Here is a 21,972-nt window from a genome sequence, read left to right on the forward strand (position 1 = left end):
CCCGTTCTCAGGCAGAGGGGCACCCTCGTACCCAGCCTGTCTGCTACATCAAGGAGCTGTTTTCTTTACCACTGCAGATGGAGGACTTTGACTTGCTTCTTTCCCCTTTTTGTCCTGTGTACCTCATCACCCCTGCCATTTGTTGGAGTGGTATTTTGTTGTTTTTGTTTTGTTTTGTTTTGTGTTTTTAAGTGCTGTGCTGCCCCTGGTCAAGGTAAATATCTTTCATGATGAGAAAAGGCAACTTCATTTTTGCCACTGCATTTCAGGGCCATCTGAGATGTCAAGAGTGATGTCCTTTTAAAAGTACCTGTTCCTCAGGGCGGGAACAGATACAACGCAGGGCAGGAGCACTCCGGCCTGTGGGCTCCTCCAAACAGAGTTCCTCCCTGTCCTTCCACGGGGCACCTCTGGTAACCCCCAGGTGAGAGTGCAGGGGGCAGGGGACAACAGAGCCTGGGACAAACAGGCCCATGGCACCCTCTCCTCCAAAAGGGCTCAGCGATCTCTCTCCAGGGGCCACTGCTTCAGCGTCCTATCAAGAAGCAAGATGGGGGACGCCTGGGTGGCTCAGTTGGTTAAGCAGCTGCCTTCGGCTCAGGTCATGATCCCAGCGTCCTGGGATCGAGTCCCACATCGGGCTCCTTGCTCCACAGGGAGCCTGCTTCTCCCTCTGACTCTGCCTTGCACTCTGTCTGCCTGTGCTCGCTCTCGCTCGCTCTCTCTCTGACAAATAAATAAATAAAATCTTTAAAAAAAAAAAAGAAAAAGAAGAAGCAAGATGGGCTTCCGTTTCCCAGGCAAGGAGGTGGGACACAGCCTTACTTTCCTTCAGGCCGTGCTTGGCGCTGGGCAGGACCCAGCCCCCATCCACTTGTGGCTCAGCTCTCCCACAGCAGTCCCAGAAGTCTTGGTGGGGACCCTTGCGCCCTGATGCCATCCAGCAGCACCGTCACCAAGTGAGCTCACAACGAGGACCAGGCACAGTACTCGACAACCCACCGCCTTTTACGCGTGTCTTTCCACATTTCACCACCCTGTTCCACATAATCCACCTTTCCCATAAGGGCCGCCCATGCATCTCCTACCTCAACAGAACCTGTGTTTAAATAACTGTGTTTCTTTCCCTTGAGGTCTACAAATTTCCATTTCCTCGGCTCATTTTGACTCTTGGCTTGGCTCTCTGAACCTGACTTCAAAGTGCGTAGGTGAAGACATCCCCTGTCCTAGGGCATCACTTGCAGACCAACGATCTGAAGAGAGAAACCTTAACCTCTCCCCAGAGATCCACCCAGGAGCGCTAAGGTACAGAGCCGCCCATGTAATTTTAAAAAAGAACATTTCCATGCGCTCCAACAAAAGATACAACTGAAAGGGAATGAATACAAAATATCAGCTCCTACGGTTTTGTTCAAAATCCTCCTCTAATTTTGCTCCACAGGAGCTCTATATTTGAATGTTTTTGACAAAAAAAAAAAAAAAAAAAAAAAAAGTCTCTTTCTCCCTTACTCTCATACTAGGCGTCTATCATGTTCACATTCCTGTGACTGGAAGTGCAGGCTTTTTTCACCCCCTCACCAAGCAATTGTGCAACCCCAGCAGGTGTCCTACAATTTAACTGGGTTCTGACACCATCTACCTGGAGACAGCTCAGATCCCCAGGGTAAGCGCTCAGCCCCACGAGCTGCCCCTGGACACTTTGATGCCAGGCTATTATTGCCTGTGCCTCTGACCGGTTATAAATTGGAGGTTTACGTCCAGCCGTGACAAACCACAACACCTGCCTGGGGTTTGGTCATTTACCAGAGCGGCTCACAGAATTCAGGGAAACAATTTACTTAACTAGATTATGGGTCTATAATTAAAGAAACATTATACCAGTAGATTATAACTCAGGAGCAGCCAGAGAGAAAAGGCGAATAGGGCAAGATCTGGAGACAGGAGTGCCCAGCTACCACGGCCTCTCCACACCTCCCACCCTTCCAGCCCCTCCCTCTGTTCACCAAACCAGCCTATTTGCAGCAGCTTCGTTACACAGGGAGGATTGATTAAATCTCTGGCCACTGGTGATTGAGTAGATCTCCAGCCCCTCTCCCCTCCCAGGAGGTAGTCAGCTCTCTAAAGTGACTTTCCCCCACCCTATCCCCACCCCCCACCTCTGGGGTGGTTCCCATGGCAACCTGCCCCCTCCCTAGTCGCTCATTAACATAAAGTGGGGGGGTTGAAAGAGGGACCCTGTGAATAACAGAAAATACCCTTTTTACCTTCATCACTCTGGAGCTATGTCAGGAAATGGCAACACAAACTAAGTATCACTAAACCAAAATATTGTAACAAAAGATGGCTCTATAGCTCTTATCACTTTGGAAGTTGCAGGCATTTTAAAGATTCTATTCCAGGAAACTTGGAGGAAGACCAAAATATGTATTTATCTTATTATATCACAATACCGCAATTTTCTTTTCTCTTTAATTTTTGTTTTCACTTTTGTTATTTTCTATTTCTCTGTCATAAGCACCTTTAGTGCAGAGCCCTACCCAGTCTCTCAGAGGAATGTGGATACCAACCTTAGTGCTGTCCCACAGTGGCTTAAATGAACCAAGACTATCAAAAGAAGAATCAAATTAATACCCAAAGTCATCTAAGAAATGTGCAATGGCAGAGATTGTTCTGTTCTCATCAAATTCAATTTCCTTTTTCTCATGGACACAAGCTGGACTACATTTCCCAGCCTCCTGTGCAATCAGGTTGGCCATGTGACCAGGTGCTGGCCAGTGGAATGCAGGTAGGCTTGCTGAACACCACTTGCAAATCTGGCTCCTAAAAAAATCCTCTTTCCTTTGTGACCTTTCTTTTCCTTTCTGCCCGCTGAATACAAAGAGAACCTTTGAAGAGGGAAGACCATATCTTGGAAGAAACATGGGTCCCTAAGGATCCTATAGAGCAGACAAAGCCCTCCTCCCCCTTCCCAATGACCACAACGGAACCATAGTGGATGGTGACATGAGCAAGTAATACAATTTTACTGTATTAAGCCATTGAGATTGGGGAGCTTAATCAGGTCAGCCTACCCCATATTATACTCGTGCCTAGTAAAATAATTCTAAAATTTCCAGCCAGGAAGTTTATGGAACAACTGCCATGCCTATATATACCTTTCGCCAAATGCACTACTGTGCTCCCCAAGAATTAACCCACAAAAGGCTAAGATACAGATTAAGACAGTTTCAATTCCATGCTGACCTTTCATTTTGATACTTCTCAAAATCCTTACAAATAATTACCCTGTTTTTTCCAATCCCTGGGAGTTTGGGGAGTCACACAACAAAATAAAACAAAACTCAGCAAGTTACCACTATAGAAAGTTTTGGTGCAAATATCTAAACATCTGCATGAATTAACACTTGGGCCTACACTCATAAAGTACCTTCGTTCAGAGGCCACCTCATGGAAGGTTACACCGCAACTGACATCTTTCCTCCGCTTGGACTCAGTACTTCTCTGCTCGACCCTCCTCCCGCTCCCTTACCCCAGCTCCCACGGTCCATGAAAAGTCGAGGAGGCTTTTGTTCAGGGTCCCTAAGTGGTAAGAAGATCCCTCTCCAACCTTCAGGCCACAGCACTGCTTGTTGCTACCATCTGCCCTGCCCAGAGCGCTGCTGGGGAGTCAATGCCTCTCTCTCCGTTGCCACTGGTGTGACCCTAGCAGGACAGAAACGAAGGCTTGAGTGTTACTTTCGGCTTGGCTCCTTGTCCTCAGTGTTAGGGTCTGTGATCAAAGGAACGAGACTGATACAAAGTGAAAGTCAAGCAAAGCTTTATTTCACGCCAGCACTGAGAATCAAACCGACCGGTCGGGGCCGGCTCTTACAGAGAGAGCGACCCCTCCCAGCCTCACAGACTAGCTTTTATAGAGCAAAGGTCATGTGCTTGAGCCTGGCCCCACACAGGTGGCCAATGAGATTGTAACACACAGAGAAAGTTGCATAGTCATGCTAGGTCACACACAGGTGGCCAATGGAATTACAGTTCACCCTATAGTAGCTATTTGAACTAGCCTATCACATTGGTCAGAATTGGCACCCAAAAGGCACCCAAAAGGCGGGGCCCACATTCTTTAGGGAGATAGTGATTGGATGTCTCCACCTGGCCTGACTCATCCTTGCCTTCGGACTCTGTTATCTCCACCTGACCTGACCCGCCCTTGGATTTGGGCTCTGTTATCAGGGACTGGTCGACCATATTTTACTGGTTTCCTGGACTTGCTTCTAAGTAAGTTCCTCTGGGGGGATGGAGGGGTGGGCGGGGGAGGGTCAGTTTAAGTTTTACTGCATAAACGACAAAATCACTGTTTAACCGAGATGGAATCGCTCTGGCTAAATAGGCCCTTACACTCAGCAGTCACCTCAACACCTGTCAGCTCAACAGTTTGCTCTTAACTCCTGGATTCTGTCTACATAGTTCCCACGCAAACGTTTCCTGGAACTCAAATGCATCAGATTCAAATGCACCTGGGTGCTGATGCCCAGTCCTGTCTTCTTCTAGTCCCCCTGTCTTCAGTTCTTTTCCCTCGCCTCCCCCAAGTCCTTCTCTCATCAAGACCTGGCTGGACCACTGAGTTTCTCCTAGACTTATCCAGGAGATAAATAAATAAATAACCAGGAGTTAAGCTCCTATTTCTACTGGCTCATGTTAATGCCTTTCTATTATCCACTCACATAGCTAGTTTTCTGATCAACAGTCATATCAATCACATTGAGAAAACAGATTCTCACCAAGGGGAGGGAAGGACAGGTGGCAGATTCCAGGGCCTCTGGCTTGAGGGATGAGAAGAGAAGCACCCTTGGGGGAAGAAGATTGTTTCATTTTGGGGCATGCTGTGTTTGAGGTGTTGTCGTCCAACCAGGTGACGATGCCATATGGTTGTATGAGCAACTTCGATGGGTGCTTTCATGTACAGATGGGAGGTAAAGCCATGTGCAGGGCCCATCTGCCCAGACTGATGTCATGGGAGATTTTGATGCCTGCGAGCCATTGGAGCATCTGAGCCATGGGATAAGCCAATTCCAGGGAAGAAAACAGGAACCAAAGAAGTTTTTTGCCATCCAGCAAAGCATCAGGGTGATCAGCACATTTTTGCCAGAGAAACATGCTCTGAATCTAGCACGGCTGCTCTTTCATGAGAAATGCGAACAGAAAGGCTGAGACCCTGCACCCAGAGAGCCACATCCTCTGCCAGGTCAGAGCAGCCTCACGCAGGCTCTTGTCTCTCACCTCAGTAAGGACTCTCTGGAGACATAACTGCCTTGACACAGCCAGCATGAAAACTCTGTGAAAAGTCGCAGGTGGGAAGGAAGAGAAAGGTCCCAAGAGAGCAGTTGGAGGTCGGTGGGGTCTGCAACTTCTGCCCTCCCCACAGCGAGAAGGACAGCACTGGGGAATAGGGCTCTGGCTCAGAGAGGAGCAGGGATCTCCTCGCTGGCTTGCAAATCAGCTGTGCTGAGTCAGGGAGCAGCAAAGAGTTGGGGACAGCACCTCTGTGACCAGTGCAGCCCCTCTCCACTCTGACTCTCCCCTGGCTTTCACAGGGAGCAGTAGGGATGATTCTTCAGCCAGCCCATTCCCATACTCATTTCTGAGCATGCGCTGGATATTCAGAAAAGGATGGGGCTCATAGAAGGGCTGCTGGGACCTTCCCCAATCCCTCAGCCCTCAGCTTTCTGATGCCCCCACAAACTAGAGACCCTCCAGGACATTGTGGAAAGAAGCCCTGAGCTAACAAGGTCTAAAATTTGATGCCATATCTACTTGTGACTTGTCTGATTATGGAAAATTGCAACCCTTCTCTGTGACTATTTTCCCCATAAGATGCCTAGATGCCTAAGAGGCAGTTAACACAGTGAGAGGCTCACAGCAAATGCTCCAGGAATATTAGCTATTTTTATGACAAGAATGATAATGTTGAATAGGGCATTTGGATTAATGACCCTCCCTAAGTTGGAATAAGCAAAACATCTGTTTGTAACAAGCTGATACAGTAATAATCACAGACACTGTTGACTAAGCACCCACATGCCAGCCACTAGAGCCACATAGTTTCATTTACTTCTCAGACACACCTTGCAAGGCAGGGGATCTCAGCCCCTGTTTGGGAGATGACCAAACTGAAGCCCAGAAAGGTGAGATAACTTCCCCCCAAAGTCACCAGCTAACAAATGGCATAGCTTGAACTGGAAACCAGGCCTTTTCATTATCCCACTGAAGCCACATCTATAAAAAATGGAGAAGCCCTTTCAAAACAGTACACTGCTCACAAGAAATAAACATAGAGACCCAAAGACTAGAATAGAGAGCCCAGAAATAAATCCAAGCTTCAACAATCAACTGATCTTCAACAAAGTTGCCAAAAGCACACAATGGGGAGAGGGCAGTCTCTTCAATAAACGGAGTTAGGAGAACTGGCGATCCATATGCAAAAGCATGAAAACGGATCCTTATCTCACATCGTATACAAAAATCAATTCAAAACCAATCTAAGGGGAAGAAGCAGGAGGGAGGAAGAGTAGCAGACTAAAATATCATCAGGTCCCAGGAGTTCAGCTAGATAGTTATCAAACCATTCTGAACACCTACAAACTCAACAGGAGACAGAAGAGAAGAGCAGCAATTCTAGGAACAGAAAGTCAACCACTTTCTGGAAGGTAGGACATGCGGAGAAGTGAATCCAAAGTGTTGGGGAGGTAGGCCATGGGGAGAGGGGCCGGCTCTCGGCAAAGGGAGAGCAGCAGAGCACAAAATCAGAACATTTAGAAGTCTGCTCCACTGAGGGATGTTGCTCCAGAGGCTAAGCAGGGAGTGGAGCCTTTACAGGGACAGTGTGGTCTCAGGACCCATGGGGTCGTAGAGAGACCGGAGGGTCTGAGTGTGGCAGAGCTGCCAGGTATCAGAGTGGGGAAGCCAACTACAGAGACAGAGCCAAGGAGTTAGCTCTCAGCTTGGGGTTACCTTAAACTGTGATCCAAAACACAGTCAGGCCCCTGCTCTTCAAGCAAGGAATCCACAAGTGGCAGATCCAGAGAGACCCCCATCCTTCCTCCTCCGGGAGGAGAGGTGCGGCAGGAATCTGCTTGGTTTGGAGACTCCTAAAGGGGCCATGCGCCAGAGATAGAAATGCTCGGTCATGGGCCAGATGAGCTCTAAGTGCAGCCAGAGACTACAGAGACAGGAGAGATTGACTGCTTCCCTCTGAGGGCACACAGAGGAGTGGGACCCCAAGCTCTCACCTCCTATATGGCTGGAGATTGGGAGGTCGCCATCTTCATTCTCATCCTCCAAAGCTCTATGGAAAGCGTTCAGAGAACAAAAGCTCCAAGAGCAAACTCAACCTGAGCCAATTAATTAACCTGGCCTCTGACAAGGGCGGTACAATTCTGCCTCTGGCAAAGGCATTTGAGAATCATGGCAATAGGTCCCTCCCCCAGAAGATTAGCAAGAACATCTAGCCAAGAACAAGTTCACCAATCAAGGAGAACAGTGGGACTACATAGCTAGGGGAAAGCAACACAGAGAATTCATGGCTTTTTGCCCATGGTCCGTTAGTCTTTCAAAGTTAAATTTTTTTAATTTTATTTTTTCTTATTCTATTTTTTAAAAATTTTTCTTCTTTCCTATTTTAATATTTTTTAACTATTTTATCCTATCAATACCTTTTTAAAAATCTTTTTAAATTTTCATTGTCATTGTCATATTTTATCCCTCTGTTGTATTTAACGTTATTTTTAATACATATATAGGGGGTTTTTTCTTTAAAATTTTTCTTCTAATAGATCAAAATATACCCTAAATCTAGCACAGGGTTGTGTTCTAGTCTCCAACCTGATCACATGCTTTCCTTTTTTTTTTTTCTTTTTCAACCAACTTCTTATCTTATCAATTCCTTTTTTAGAATCTTTTTAAATTTTCACCTTTACAGTCATATTCCATCCCTTCATCATGTTTACCCTTATTTTTGTCTGTATATAAGTTTTTCTTTCTTTAAAATTTTGGGAGGTAGTTTCTTCTAAGAGACCAGAATACACCCAAAATCAAGTGAGTGGCTCTGTTCTATTTATTTATTTTTATTTTTTCCCCTCTCTTCTCCCCCCGGTTTTGGGTCTCTTCTGGTTTGGTCAGCGTATATTTTTCTGGGGTCTTTGCCACCCTTTTAGTATTGTATTCTCTCCTTCATATATTCTTATCTGGATAAAATGACAAGGCAGAAAAACTCACCACAAAAAAAGAAGAGGCAGTACCAATGGCTAGGGACCTAATCAATACGAACATTGGTAATATGTCAGAACTAGAGTTCAGAATGATGATTATCAAGGTGCTGGCTGGGCTTAAAAAAGACATGGAAAATATTAGAGAATCCCATTATGGAAAAATAAAAGCCTTTCTGGAGAAAGAAAAGAACTAAAATCTAACCAAGTTGAAATTTTAAAAAGCTATTAATGAGCTGCAATAAAAAATGGAGGCTCTGACTGCTAAGATAAATGAGGCAGAAGAGAGAATTAGTGATATACAAGACCAAACAATGGAGAATTAAAAAGCTGAGTAAAGGAGAGACAAACAACTACTGGACCAGGAGGGGAGAATTTGGGAGATAAGTGATATCATAAGACGAATCAATATTAGAATAATTGGGATCCCAGAAGAAGAAAGAAAGAGAGGGAAAGCAGGTATATTGGGGCAAATTATAGTAGAGAATTTCCCTAATATAGCAAAGGGAACAAGCATCAAATTCCAGGAGGGACAGAGAACCCCCTTTAAAGTCAATAAAAATGGATCCACATCATCATCTAATAGCAAAACTTACAAGTCTCAGTGACAAAGAGAAAATCCTGAAAACAGCTCAGGACAAGAAGTCTGTAACATACAATCGTAGAAATATCAGATTGTCAGCAGACTTAGCCACAGAGACCTGGCAGGCCAGAAAGAACTGGCATGATATATTCAGAGCACTAAATGAGAAAAATATGCAGCTAAGAAAACTATATCCAGCTAGGCTGTCATTGAAAATGAAGGAGAGATAAAAAAAACTTCCAAGACAAACAAAATTAAAATAATTTGCAAATACCAAACCAGCTGTACAGGAAATATTGAAAGGGGTCCTCTAAGCAAAGAGTCTGAAAGTAGTAGACCAGAAAGGAACAGAGACAATATACAGTAACAGTCACCTTACAGGCAATACAATGGCACTAACTTTATATCTTTAAATAGTTACTGTGAATGTAAATGGGCATTTAGCCCATTTACCCCAATCAAAAGACACAGGGTATCAGAATGGATAAAAAAACAAGACCCATCGATATGCTGTCTACAAGAAACTTATTTTAGACACAAAGTCTCCTCCAGATATCAAGTGAGGAGTAGAAAATAATTTACCATGCTAATGGGCATCAAAAGAAAGCTGGGGTGGCCATCCTTATATCAGATAAATTAGATTTTAAGCCAAAGACTATAATAAGAGATGAGGAAGGAGATCATACTTAAAGGGTATATCTTACTTAAAAGGTTTGCCCAACAAGAAATCTTTTTTTTTAAGAATTTATTTATTTATTTGACAGAGAGAAATCACAAGTAGGCAGAGAGGCAGGCAGAGAGAGGAGGGAAGCAGGCTCCCCACTGAGCAGAGAACCTGATGTGGGGCTTGATCCCAGGACCCTGAGATCATGCCCTGAGCCGAAGGCAGAGGCTTTAACCCACTGAGCCACCCAGGAACCCCATCCCAACAAGAAATCTAACAGTTTTAAATATCTATGTCCTTAACATGGGAGCAGCAACTATATAAACCAATTAATAACCAAAAAAAAAAAAAAAAAAAAGAAAGAAAGAAAAAGAAAAAGAAAGAAAAGAAAAGAAAAGAAACACATCAACAATAATACAATAATAGTAGGGGAATTTAGCAACCCTTTCACTGAAATGGACAGATCATCTAAGCAAAAGATCAACAAGGAAATAAAGGTCTTAAATGACACATTGGACAAGATGGACATCACAGATATTCAGAACATTCCATCCAAAGCAATATAACACACATTCTTTTCTAGTGCACGTGGAACATTCTGCAGAAGAGATCACATCCTGGGTCACACTCAGGTCTCAACCAGTACCAAAAGATTGTGATTATTCCCTGCATATTTTCAGACCACAGTGCTCTGAAGCTACAACTCAATCGCAGGAGGAAAGTTGGAAAGAAGTCAAATACGTGCCGGCTAAAGAGCATCCTACTAAAGAATGAATGGGTCAACCAGGAAATTAAAGAAGATTTGAAAAAATTCATGAAAACAAATAATAATGAAAACAAAACTGTTCAAAATCTTTGGGACACAGCAAAGGCAGTCCTGAGAGGAAAGTATATAGTGATATAAGCCTTTCTCAAGAAACAACAAAGGTCTCAAGTACACAACCTAAACCTACCCCTAAAGGAGCTGGAGAAAGAACAGCAAAGAAAGCCTAAACCCAACAAGAGAAGAGAAATAATAAAGATCAGAGCAGAAATCAATGAAATAGAAACCAAAAGAACAGTAGAACAGATCAACGAAACTGGGAGCTTGTTCTTTGAATGAATTAACAAGATTGATAAACCCCTGGCCAGACTTATCAAAAAGAAAAGAGAAAGGACCCAAATAAATGAAATCATGAATGAAAGGAGAAATCAAACCACACCAAAGAAATACAAACAATTATAAGAACATATGATGAGCAAATATACACCAACCAATTTGACAATCTGGAAGAAATAGATGCATTCCTAGAGACACATAAACTACCAAAACTGAACCAGGAAAAAAAATAGAAAACCTGAACAGACCCATAAGCAGCAGTAAGGAGATTGAAGCAGTCATCAAAAATCCCCCAACAAACAAGAGCCTAGGGCTAGACAGCTTCTCAGGGAAATTCTACCAAATATTTAGAAAATTAATATCTATTCTCCTGAAACTCTTCCAAAAATAGAAATGGAAGGAAAACTTTCAAACTCATTTTATGAGGCCAGCATTACCTCGATCCCAAAACCAGACAAAGACCGACCCCATCAAAAAAAGGAGAATTTCAGACCAATATCCTTGATCAATACGGATGCAAAAATTCTCAGCAAATTCTAGCCAATAGGATCCAACAGTACCTTAAAGAATTATTTACTACGACCGAGTAGGACTTATTCCTGGGCTGCAAGGTTGGTTCAACATCCACAGATCAATCAATATGATATAATACATTAATAAAAGAAAGAACAAGAACCATATGATACTCTCAATAGATGCTGAAAAAAATATTTGACAAAGTACAGCATCCTTTCTTGATCAAAATTCTTCAAAGTGTAGGGATAGAGAGTACATACCTCAATACCATCAAAGTCATCTATGAAAAACCAACAGTGAATATCATTCTTAATGGGAAAAAACTGAGAACTTTTCTGCTAAGGTTGGGTTAGGAGGGATGTCCACTATCATCACTGCTATTCAACATAGTACTAGGAGTCCTAGCCTCAGCAATCAGACAACAAAAACAAATTGAAGGCATCTGAATCAGCACTGAAGAAGTCAAACTCTCACTCTTTGCAGATGACATAATAGTTTATGTGGAAAACCCAAAAGACTCCACTCCAGAACTGCTAGAACTCATGCAGGAATTCAGTAAAGTATCAGGATATAAAATCAATGGACACAAATCAGTTGCATTTCTATACACCAACAGCTAGACAGAAGAAAGAAATTAAGGAGTTGATCCCATTTACAATTGCACCCAAAACGATGATACCTAGGAATAAACCTAACCAAAGAGGCAAAGAATCTATACTCAGAAAACTATAAAGTACCCATGAAAGAAATTGAGGAAGACACACCAAAAAAATGAGAAAACGTTCCATGCTCATGGATTGGAAGAATAAATATTGTGAAAACGTCTATGCTACCTAAAGCGATCTATACATTTAATGCAATCCCTATCAAAATACCATCATTTTTTTCCAAAGAAATGGAACAAATAATCCTAAAATTTATACAGAACAAGAAAAGACCCGAATAACCAGAGGAATGTTGAAAAAGAAAACCAAAGTTAGTGGCATCCCAATTTCAGACTTCAGGCTCTATTACAAAGCTGTCATCATCAAGACAGTATGGTGCTGGCACAAAAACAGACAAATAGATCATTGAGAATAGAATAGAGAAGACGAATAGAGAGCCCAGAAGACAGAATAGAGATCCCAGAAATAGTCCCTCAACTCTACAGTCAACTAATCTTTGACAAAGCAGGAAACATGTCAATGGAAAAAAGACAGTCTCTTCAACAAATGGTGCTGGGAAAATTGGACAGCCACATGCAGAAGAATGAAAGTGGACCATTTCCCTACACCACACACAAAAATAGACTCAAAGTGGATGGAAGACCTCAATGTGAGACAGGAATCCATCAAAATCCTTGAGGAGGGGGAGCCTGGGTGGCTCAGTAGGTTAAAGCTTCTGCCTTTGGCTCAGGTCATGATCCCAGGGTCCTGGAATCAGGTCCTGCATCCAGATCAATGCTCAGCAGGGAGCCTGCTTCACCCTCTCTCTCTCTGCCTGCATCTCTGCCTACTTGTTTTCTCTGTCAGATAAATAAATAAAATCTAAAAAAACATAATAAATCCTTGAGGAGAACACAGGCAGCAACCTCTTTGACCTCAGCTGCAGCAACTTCTTCCTAGAAACATCACCAAAGGCAAGGGAAGCTAGGACAAAAATGAACTATTGGGACTTCATCAAAATCAAAAGTTTTTTCACAGCACAGGAAACACTAAACAAAACCAAAAGACAACTGACAGAATGGGAGAAGATATTTGCAAATGACATATCAGATAAATGGCTAGTATCCAAAATCTATAAAGAGCTTAGCAAACTCAATACCCAAAGAACAAATAATCCAATCAAGAAATGGGCAGAAGACATGAATAGTCATTTCTGCAAAGAAGACATCCAAATGGCCAACAGACACATGAAAAGGTGCTCAACATCACTTGGCATCGGGCAAATACAAATCAAAACCACAATGAGATACCACCTCACACCAGTCAGAATGGCTAAAAAAAACAAACAAAAAAAAAAAACAAAAAACAAACAGGTCAGGAAATGACAGATGCTGGAGAGGATGTGGACAAAGGGGAACCCTCCTACACTGTTGGTGGGAATGCAAGCTGGTACAGCCACTCTGGAAAACAGCATGGAGTTTCCTCAAAAAGTTGAAAATTCTACCCTACGACCCAGCAATCACACTAATAAAGATACAAATGTAGTGATCCGAAGGGGCATGTGCACATGAATGTTTACAGCAGCAATGTCCACAATAGCCAAACTATGGAAAGAACCTAGACGTCCATCAACAGATGAATGGGTAAAGATAATGTGAGATATATATATATACAATGGAATACTATGCAGCCATCGAAAAAGTGAAATCTTGCCATTTGCAATGACATGGACAGAACTAGAGGGTATTAGGCTGAGCAAAATAAGTCAATCAGAGAAAGACAATTATCATACAATCTGATATGAGGACTTTGAGATGCAGGGTAGGGGGTTTATGGGGTAGAGAAGGAAAAAAATGAAACAAGATGGGATTGGGAGGAAGACATACCATAAGAGACTCTTGATCTCACAGTACAAACTGAGGATTGCTGGGGGGTTGGGGGTTAGGGAGAGGGTAGTTGGGTTATAGACATTGGGGAGGGTATGTGCTATGGTGAGTCCTGTGAAATGTGTAAGCCTGGTGATTCACAGACCTGTACCCCTGTGGCAAATAATACATTATATGTTAATAAAAATAATTTTTAAAAAATCGATATAAGACTTTTTAAAAAAGATTTTATTTATATATTTGAAAGAGAGAACATGAGCAGGGAGATGGGTAGAGGGACATGCAGACTCCCCTCTGACCTGAGCCAAAGGCAGATGTTTAAAACTGAGCCACCCAGGTACCCCTAAAGACCTAAACATAAGATTTGAAATTATAAAACTACTAGAAGAAAACAAAGGGGATAGCTTCTTGATATTGGTGTGGGCACACTTTTTTTGGATAAAACACCAAAAGAACTGGCAATGAAAGCAAAGATAAACAAGATTGTAGCAACCTATAAAGCTACATAGCAAACAATTTAAAAATCAAAAAGGCAATCTATGGATTGGGAGAAGATATTTGCAAAGCATGTATCTGATAATGGGTTAATAGCCAAAATACTCATATAATTCCATGGCAAAAAAAAACCCACAACCCAATTAAAAAATGGGCAAATGACCTAAATAGGCATTTTTCAAAAGAGGACATGCAAACGGCCAATAGGTATATGAAAAGATGCTCTGTATCACTCATCATCAGGGGAAGGCAAATCAAAACCACAATGAGATATCACCATAGAGGTATTAGAATGGCTATCAGCCAAAAGACAAGATAACAAATGTTGTCAAGCATGTGGAGAAAAGGGAACTTTGTGCACTGTTAGTCAAAATTTAATTTGTGTAGCCATTGTGAAAAACAATATACATTTCCTCCAAAAATTAAAAATAGAACTACTTTGTGATCCAGTATCCCACTTCTCAGTATAGATACAAAGGAAATGGATCTCCAAGAGATATCTGCTCTCCCAAGTTCACTGTAGCATTATTTACAATAGCCAAGATATGGAAACAATGTAACTCTCTATCTATTCATAGGTAGAGAGAGAGAATATGATAGAGAAATAGATAAAGTGAAATAGAGTAGAGAATAGATAGAGATAGAATAGATAGAGAAAATGAAATTAATCTCAACTGTTCTCACTATAAATGAAGAAAAGGTAACTATGTGAGGTGATGGGTATATTAATTAGCTTGATTGAGGTGATTATTTCACAATGGATACATTGATCAAAGCATCAATTCATATACATTAAATACATACAATTATTAGTCAACCATACTCAATAAAACTGGGGAAAAGAAAGAGAAAGAAGCCCCGTGCCTAAGGCGGCCACCTAACTTAATAGTGAGTGCAAACCTTTCACTGCGTGACCAATGATTTGGTTTATCCAGAACTGGGGAATTTCTTGGGACACTAAACTTTCAGTAATAAAACTGGGATAGCCCTGGGCAGACCAGATCACTTGGTCACTCTGCTTTTGAGAGTGAAAAGGAACCTGATTATTCATTCAATTTATGCTACTTATTCTCCTTTGATTTCTTCTTTGACCAACAGATTGTTTAAAAGTGTATTGCCTAATTTCCAAAATATTTAGAGGTTTTCTAGATATTTCATTTTTTATTTCAAGTGTAATTCCATTTTGGTTAGAGAACATGATTTTTAGGGTTTTAACTTTTTGAAATTTATTGAGACTTGTTTTGTGGTCCAGCATGTGATCTATCTTGGAGAATCTTCCATTTGCAGGGAAATAGAATGTGTGTTTTCCTATTGATGGGCAGAGGTTCTATGAATGTCAACCAGTTTAAATAGGGTGATAGTTTTGTTCATATCTTCCATATGCTTTAGTCTACCATATGCTTTTCCATCAGTTATGGAGTGGGGGGTAATAAAATCTCCTGCTTTGATTTATTTCTCCCTTTAGTTCTGTCACTTCTGCCTCTTGTGTTTTGAATCTCTGTTATTGGTAGCATATACTTTTAGGCTTGTTACATTTTCTGATGAATTGGCCTTTTTCATTATTATGAAAGGTCCCTCTTTATCCTTTGCAATATTTATCTTGAAGTCTAGGTTAAATAATTCACAAGCTCCCTCTCAACCTAAAAAAGAAAAAGTTAAGAAAGTGTGCATGTCCCTTCAGCAGCCCTGACTCATTTTAAGTCAGAGATATTCTGTGGGGTTATTTTCATTTCCTTTCTTGGCACATGACATATCTCAACACTTAGAACATCCATGTATACAAAAAGAAATGTTTGGTTAGTTTAAACCATCCCAGATGTGATTCCAAATTGGCTGCGAGAGAAGCAGCTATTTCTGTCAGCTGGGCTGATAATGCCTTTTGTCTTGGGGAAAAAGTAGCAATTTATCAGCTGCCTCCGACCCAGTTGACTGGAGTAGGGGGACAGATGCTACCGTTGCCCTTTGGAAACCTCAGAAACACAGGTGACCTTCTCGTGTAGCAGCCCCTTTCCTCGTGGCTTGTCTGTCATTTCATCTGCACGAGGATACACTGGGATAGGGTCACAGGGTCCTATCTAACCAATTTATTTAAGCTCACTGTGAAGCTGGAACTTACAAAGGGACCATGGGGAGGGTGGCAGCGAGTGTTGCTAAAAAAAGAAAAAAAAAATGCATCGGGGTGCCTGGGTGGCTCAGTTGTTAAGTGGCTGCCGGCTCAGGTCATGATCCCAGGGTCCTGGGATCGAGCCCCACTTTGGGCTCCCTGCTCAGTGGAGAGCCTGCTTCTCCTTCTCCCTCTGCCTGCTGCTCTGCCTACTTGTGCTCTCTCTCTGTCAAATGAACAAATAAAATCTTAAAAAAAAAAAAGGCATCAAAGACATACATGTAGTTGCTCGTTTAGAAGACAGGAGAACAGCATTCCCCAAGACTGGAAGAGGGATGTTGGTTGGTACCATCTTGTCTTGGTCTTGTATCCACCATGTTCAGCATAGTCATAGACACCTAGCAGATATTTAATTCATATTTTTGGATGGCTCAATAAATAAATGAATAAAAGTAAAGTCAGAATGTGCTCTCAGAAAAATTAAAGGAATAAATCAGGGATCAAAAACTTGCTCCTTCGGGACCCCAATCAGTCGGGGTTCAGTCGCATACAATAATAACCACTCTAGCTAGTTTAAGCAGAAGTGGCTCCAATTCCAGGAATCAAGTGCTTACCGAGTCGGAAGGGACGGAAGAATAAATAACCTCTAGGCTAAGAAGAGATTCCAAGAAAACTTCACAGAACTGGTTCACCAGGGAAAAGGAATTACTCCGTCTGCCTAGGAAGAAGCTGCATACGCAGGAAGCAACTGCTGGCTCTGGGTCTACACCACCCGTGGTTGGGGGTCAGGAAGCTGCCCCTAGAATTGCCTGCTCCCGAGTTCCACTGTGCCTGATGGAAACACTGCAGCAAAACAGGTATGAATCTCCCATTTGACTCAGTTCTGATTTGAGATCCCAAGAAATGCACCTGGTTGAGTGACTCTGATTCAGTTCTGCAGCCACACCTGCAGGGAGTTAGGAAAACACTGATCTTAGCTTTCCAGCCTCTGCCGTGGAAGAAGTTATCCCAGAAGAAAACTGAGCAAGACGCTGAATGAGCCAACCTACATCTCCACGGTGGATACCAGAAGGGTTACATCAGTATGGCTGGAGTAAGATATTGGGGGTCCCTGGGGGCCGAGGGTTCACATTCTGAATGCTTCAAGAACGTCGTGCTGGCCAGATGAGACAAGACTCAGCCAGATCGGCTTCTCTCTGTGAACTGAGAGTCCAGGCAGAAAAGAACAGCAGAGCCTGTGGGGCTGGGGCTGGGGGAGAGGAGAAGCCCAGAAGAGAAGCAGGAAGAACTAGCAGGGAGAAACCAGGAAGGTCGTCGTCGTTAGAGAAGATGAGGCTGGTCAGCAGCCCGTGGGCTTGACCAGAGGAGGCCCCATGGGTGGGAGCAGCCAGGGAGAGCCCAGAGGGCAGAGCACCGTGGTGGCGTCTAGCAGGATCTGGTAAAGCTGGAAACGAGCATCCGAACGTTTCTGACATTGGCGGACACACAAGACAGGTGCACGCACACGCGCGCTCACAGAATTGGGGGAAGCTCCACCTGAATGTCCAGGAAGAGGGCAGCAGAAAGGGGTCTATTCAGACAGTGAAAACAGAAGTTCAAATGAAGTTTGTGTATCATCTATGTGCGGAAGGGTCTACAGCAGCCTCGCTGGAGGTCACTTCAAGGGCATAGAAGTGGAATGAGGAAGATAAAAAAAAACTTTATCCATTGCTAATATTCACTTTAAATAAGTAAGTAAATAAATAAATAAAGGGGCACCTGGGTGGCTCAGTTGGCATGCGTCTGACTCTTGGTTTCGGCTCAGGTCATGATCTCAGTGTCACAAGATCGAGCCCCACATCAGGCTCTGCACTGGCAGCAGAGTCTGCTTTTCTCCCCATCTCCATGCTCCTCTTCACCCCTGTTCTCTCTCTCCCTCCCTCCCTCTCTCGCCCTCTAAAATTAAATAAATAAACTTTTTTTTTTTTTAAAGCAGGTAAGAAAATAGGATAATATGTTAACAACTATTAAGTGGTGCCAGTATGGGTATTGGTTCTATTCTTTTTGTGCTTACTTTTCTGTGGAATTTAATTTCTCACAAAATGGATTTGTGTTTTTGGGAAATGGAGGTAGTGACTGGGAAGTGATTTTGCACGTTTCATGCAACTCAATGAACATGTGGTGCCCGCTGTCTCACTTGGCTCCGGTGACTGCTGTCCAGGGGGGCCCCACAGAGCCTGCCTCCTCCGAGGTTTAAGCAAACGGATGGGGCTTCAGGCAGCTCATCTCTGCACATGGAGATGCAAATTTAAATCATCACAGCTTCTGCTCCTGGCCTTGAGACTCTCCCCAGGGTGGTGCAAGGGTACTCGGGGCGGGGGAGGTGGGGGCGCAGGCTAGGCATCCTGGGGTACTTCCCTCCAGGCACCCCCTCCCCCAGCCCTCTGCCCCCTCCAGAGCTAGAGGGAGGGACAGACACCTCAGTATCTGTGGTCCACTCCCTGAGTTTTCTTTCCCTTCACCTTGAGGAGTCAGAAGGGAGTGAGAAAAGGATTTGAGAACAGGCCCACCAAGGTCGGGAAGAGGAGAGTCCTCACACTGGGTCCTTGTCTAAGCTTATAAACTCCACGTCAATAAATCCTGCTGCTCTGAGAGACAGCCGTGCTGGCTGAGCGCCCACCTGTTCAAGCTCTGAAGAAGGCACGTTATTACACTGGGAGACCCGCTCTCCCATCTCCCAACAAACCTGTAGTAACTTAGGTCTCTTTAGTTACAAGCAAGAGAAACTAACCAGAGAAGTTCAGCAAAAAGGAATCTGCTGGAAGGAGATGGGCGAGCGCACGAGAGCGACAAGAATGTTAGAGAAACAGGATCAGAAAGGGACCTGGAACCTGGGCACATCCAGGGGTCTGAGGAAAAGCAGGACTCACTCTGGAGTCTTGTCCGGGCTCCGCCGCCAGAGGAAGAGCGCTGGTCACTCTGAGGCTGTCCTTACCTGAAGGCGCTTTGATTGGGCCGCCTTGGTCACATGATCACTCCAGCCGGGGGAGGGCAGGACACCTGGATCTAGGTCCCTCTGGCCCCGCACATGGTGGGGATGGGAGCTGCCTGCAAGAAAGTCAAGGAGCTGTTACCAGAGGACGGAAAGGAGATATTGAACAGCAGATAAACAACCAGTGTGCCTTGGGCACACACCCAACTTTACAGATGAGAAAACTGAGTCCCCCAGGAGTTAAATCATTTTCCCAAAGGCACACACTTAGGGCAGAACTGCGACTCCAGCTCTATTCTTTGTGTTCCAAGGTCCAGGTGCTTCCCATGCACGACTCCCGGGTCTCCACAGTACACACACCGGCCAACGGAACAGACCTCACCCCAGACGCGAGGCCCTGCCTGAGTTTTCCCTCCGGACACTGGTCGTCTGAAAGCTATGGCTTCTCAAAATTTCCGTGCATTCTCACCCCAGATGGAAATTAAGGCCTTGACCAGGCTCAGGACTTATTGACATGGTGTGGGACGCTGCCAGAATAATTGTCTTATTATAGCAGACTCGGAGACATCATTTCTCAAACCGTCTGGCTAGAGTACGTGCCTGGGAAGGACAAATTAAGATGCCCTTGGAGAGGCTAATCAAATAATAAATGGCAGACACACTCCTGAGATTGCTGGTTCATGGAGAAGTAGCCTCGGAAGCTGTTAAGGACTCGAAGCCCGAGACAGCCCAGCCTGAGCACCTGCGGCCACCGCCTCCCCTCTCTGCCTGAGAAGGCGGCGTGATCCCCGTGGGGGGGCGGGGACAGGGAGGGAATTGGGTTCCAAATGGGAAGGAGCTCATTTCTTTCTTGAGGAACCCAGTTGATAACACCTGGGATAAAACATTTTAGATACAATCTCCCAGAAACCTTGTCACCATGATAATGACCAATATTGGGGGCGTATTTTTCTCCTAGAGAGGCTGAGAACAAACACTAAACGTGTAGAAACATCTTAGCTCGTAGAGCTGCTTTCTGAGCTAGGAGCAGGCAGCTTGCTGCTTGCCTGATTGTCTCCCAGATGCAGAGGTGGCCTCGGATGTCATTGAGGGATTAACCCCCAGGTGCCTGGCTCTGAGTTAAGGGTGCTCACGTGTGTGCCTCCTACCACACATAGAACAGCCCCAAACAAAAAAGATTCACCCAACCCCATATACGTCAGGGTTTCTCGCTCTCAGCACTACTGACATTTGGGGCCAGTTAGTTCTTGGTTGTGGGGCCTGTCCCACACACGCGAGGACTCAGACCTCTGCCCTCCAGATACGGGGAGCACCCCCAGCACCCTCTGTCTTTGGCAACTTTGTCCTTTCTGAGCCTGATCACCCCCTTCCCCCAACCATCTCAGTAGGAACTCTGACAGCTGAGGTCAGGAGCTGCTGGGGGGCGGCCATTCTGGGCTGTTTGGGTTTGGTTTGCTAGAGTTTTAAAGGCTCTAATCAGCTACCTACCAGCAGACAAGCCAAATTTCCATCTCGTCCTGATAATTCAGTATGTCCAGAAAACAGCTGATTTCCCTGGCTGGAGCAGGGGGTGGGGGCCTACAGACTCCCGGTGCCCTGTCGCCCATGGCAACCTCCCAGCCCACCCCACCCCACCCCACCCCACCCCCACCGAGGGGACCAGCCCAGCCTTCAGATGCTTGTGTTTGTGCTGCACCTGAAGAGTAGTGGGGTGGAGGGGAGGGGCAACCTCTGTCAACACCCTTCCCGACCCCAGCTGAGGCTGACGGTGGGGGTCCCCCACGGTTCCCAGCTCTCCTTTCTCACAAGACCACCTCTCATTTCAGGGTCTCCGACTATTTACAAGGCTCTCTCCCAGCCTCATGGTCGTCGGCGTCTTCACGACCCTTCTGGAAGGTGGGAGGCAGAGGTACAACCTCCCCAGGAGTTCAGGAGGGGAAACTGAGGACCTCAAAGAGTTCACGTCCCTCCCCACCCAAGTGACCCAACATGCAAGCAGAGCAGCGGTTTGGAGCCTGTTAGGTCCGGCTCCGGAGTGTCCTCCTTGTTATAGTCTGGACATCTGGACCCGCCCCCAGAAGTCATGGCCCGGTCAGTGTGGCTGGGTTTGGAGACCAGGTCTCTAAAGAAGTAATTAAGGTTGAATGAGGCTATGGGCGGCTGCTCTGATAGGATTGACGTCCTGTGTAAGAGAGGACAAAGCAGAAGACACAGCCCTTCGCTTGCCAGGAAGAGAGGCTGCAAAGGGACCACCCTGGCCGGCACTTTGATCTTGGATCTCGATCTTGGACTCCCGGCCTCCGGAACTATGGGAAAGCAAATGCAGAAGCTGCCCGGCCCACGACAGTCTGTCATGGCAGCCGGAGCAGCCTAAGACGATACTCTACGCACAGTCTTATAAACTGCTTTCTTTTTTTTTTTTTTTTTAAGATTTTATTTATTTATTTGACAGAGAGAGATCACAGTAGGAGAGAGGAAGGGAAGAGATCACAGAGAGAGGAAGGGAAGCAGGCCCCCTGCTGAGCAGAGCCCGATGTGGGATTCGATCCCAGGACCCTGAGATCATGACCTGAGCCGAAGGCAGCGGCTTAACCCACTGAGCCACCCAGGCACCCTAAACTGCTTTTTTTTTACATGATAGGGTATAGTAGACATCTTTTGGAGTCCTTCCCTGGAAGGGCTGCCTCCTCATTTCTAATGCCTCTATTCAGCGTATACTAAAGGTTTCTGAAATGGAGGCTTCTCGTGTGTC

Source organism: Mustela nivalis, assembly GCF_964662115.1.
Source record: "Mustela nivalis genome assembly, chromosome: 2".
In the NCBI taxonomy this organism is placed as follows: domain Eukaryota; kingdom Metazoa; phylum Chordata; class Mammalia; order Carnivora; family Mustelidae; genus Mustela; species Mustela nivalis.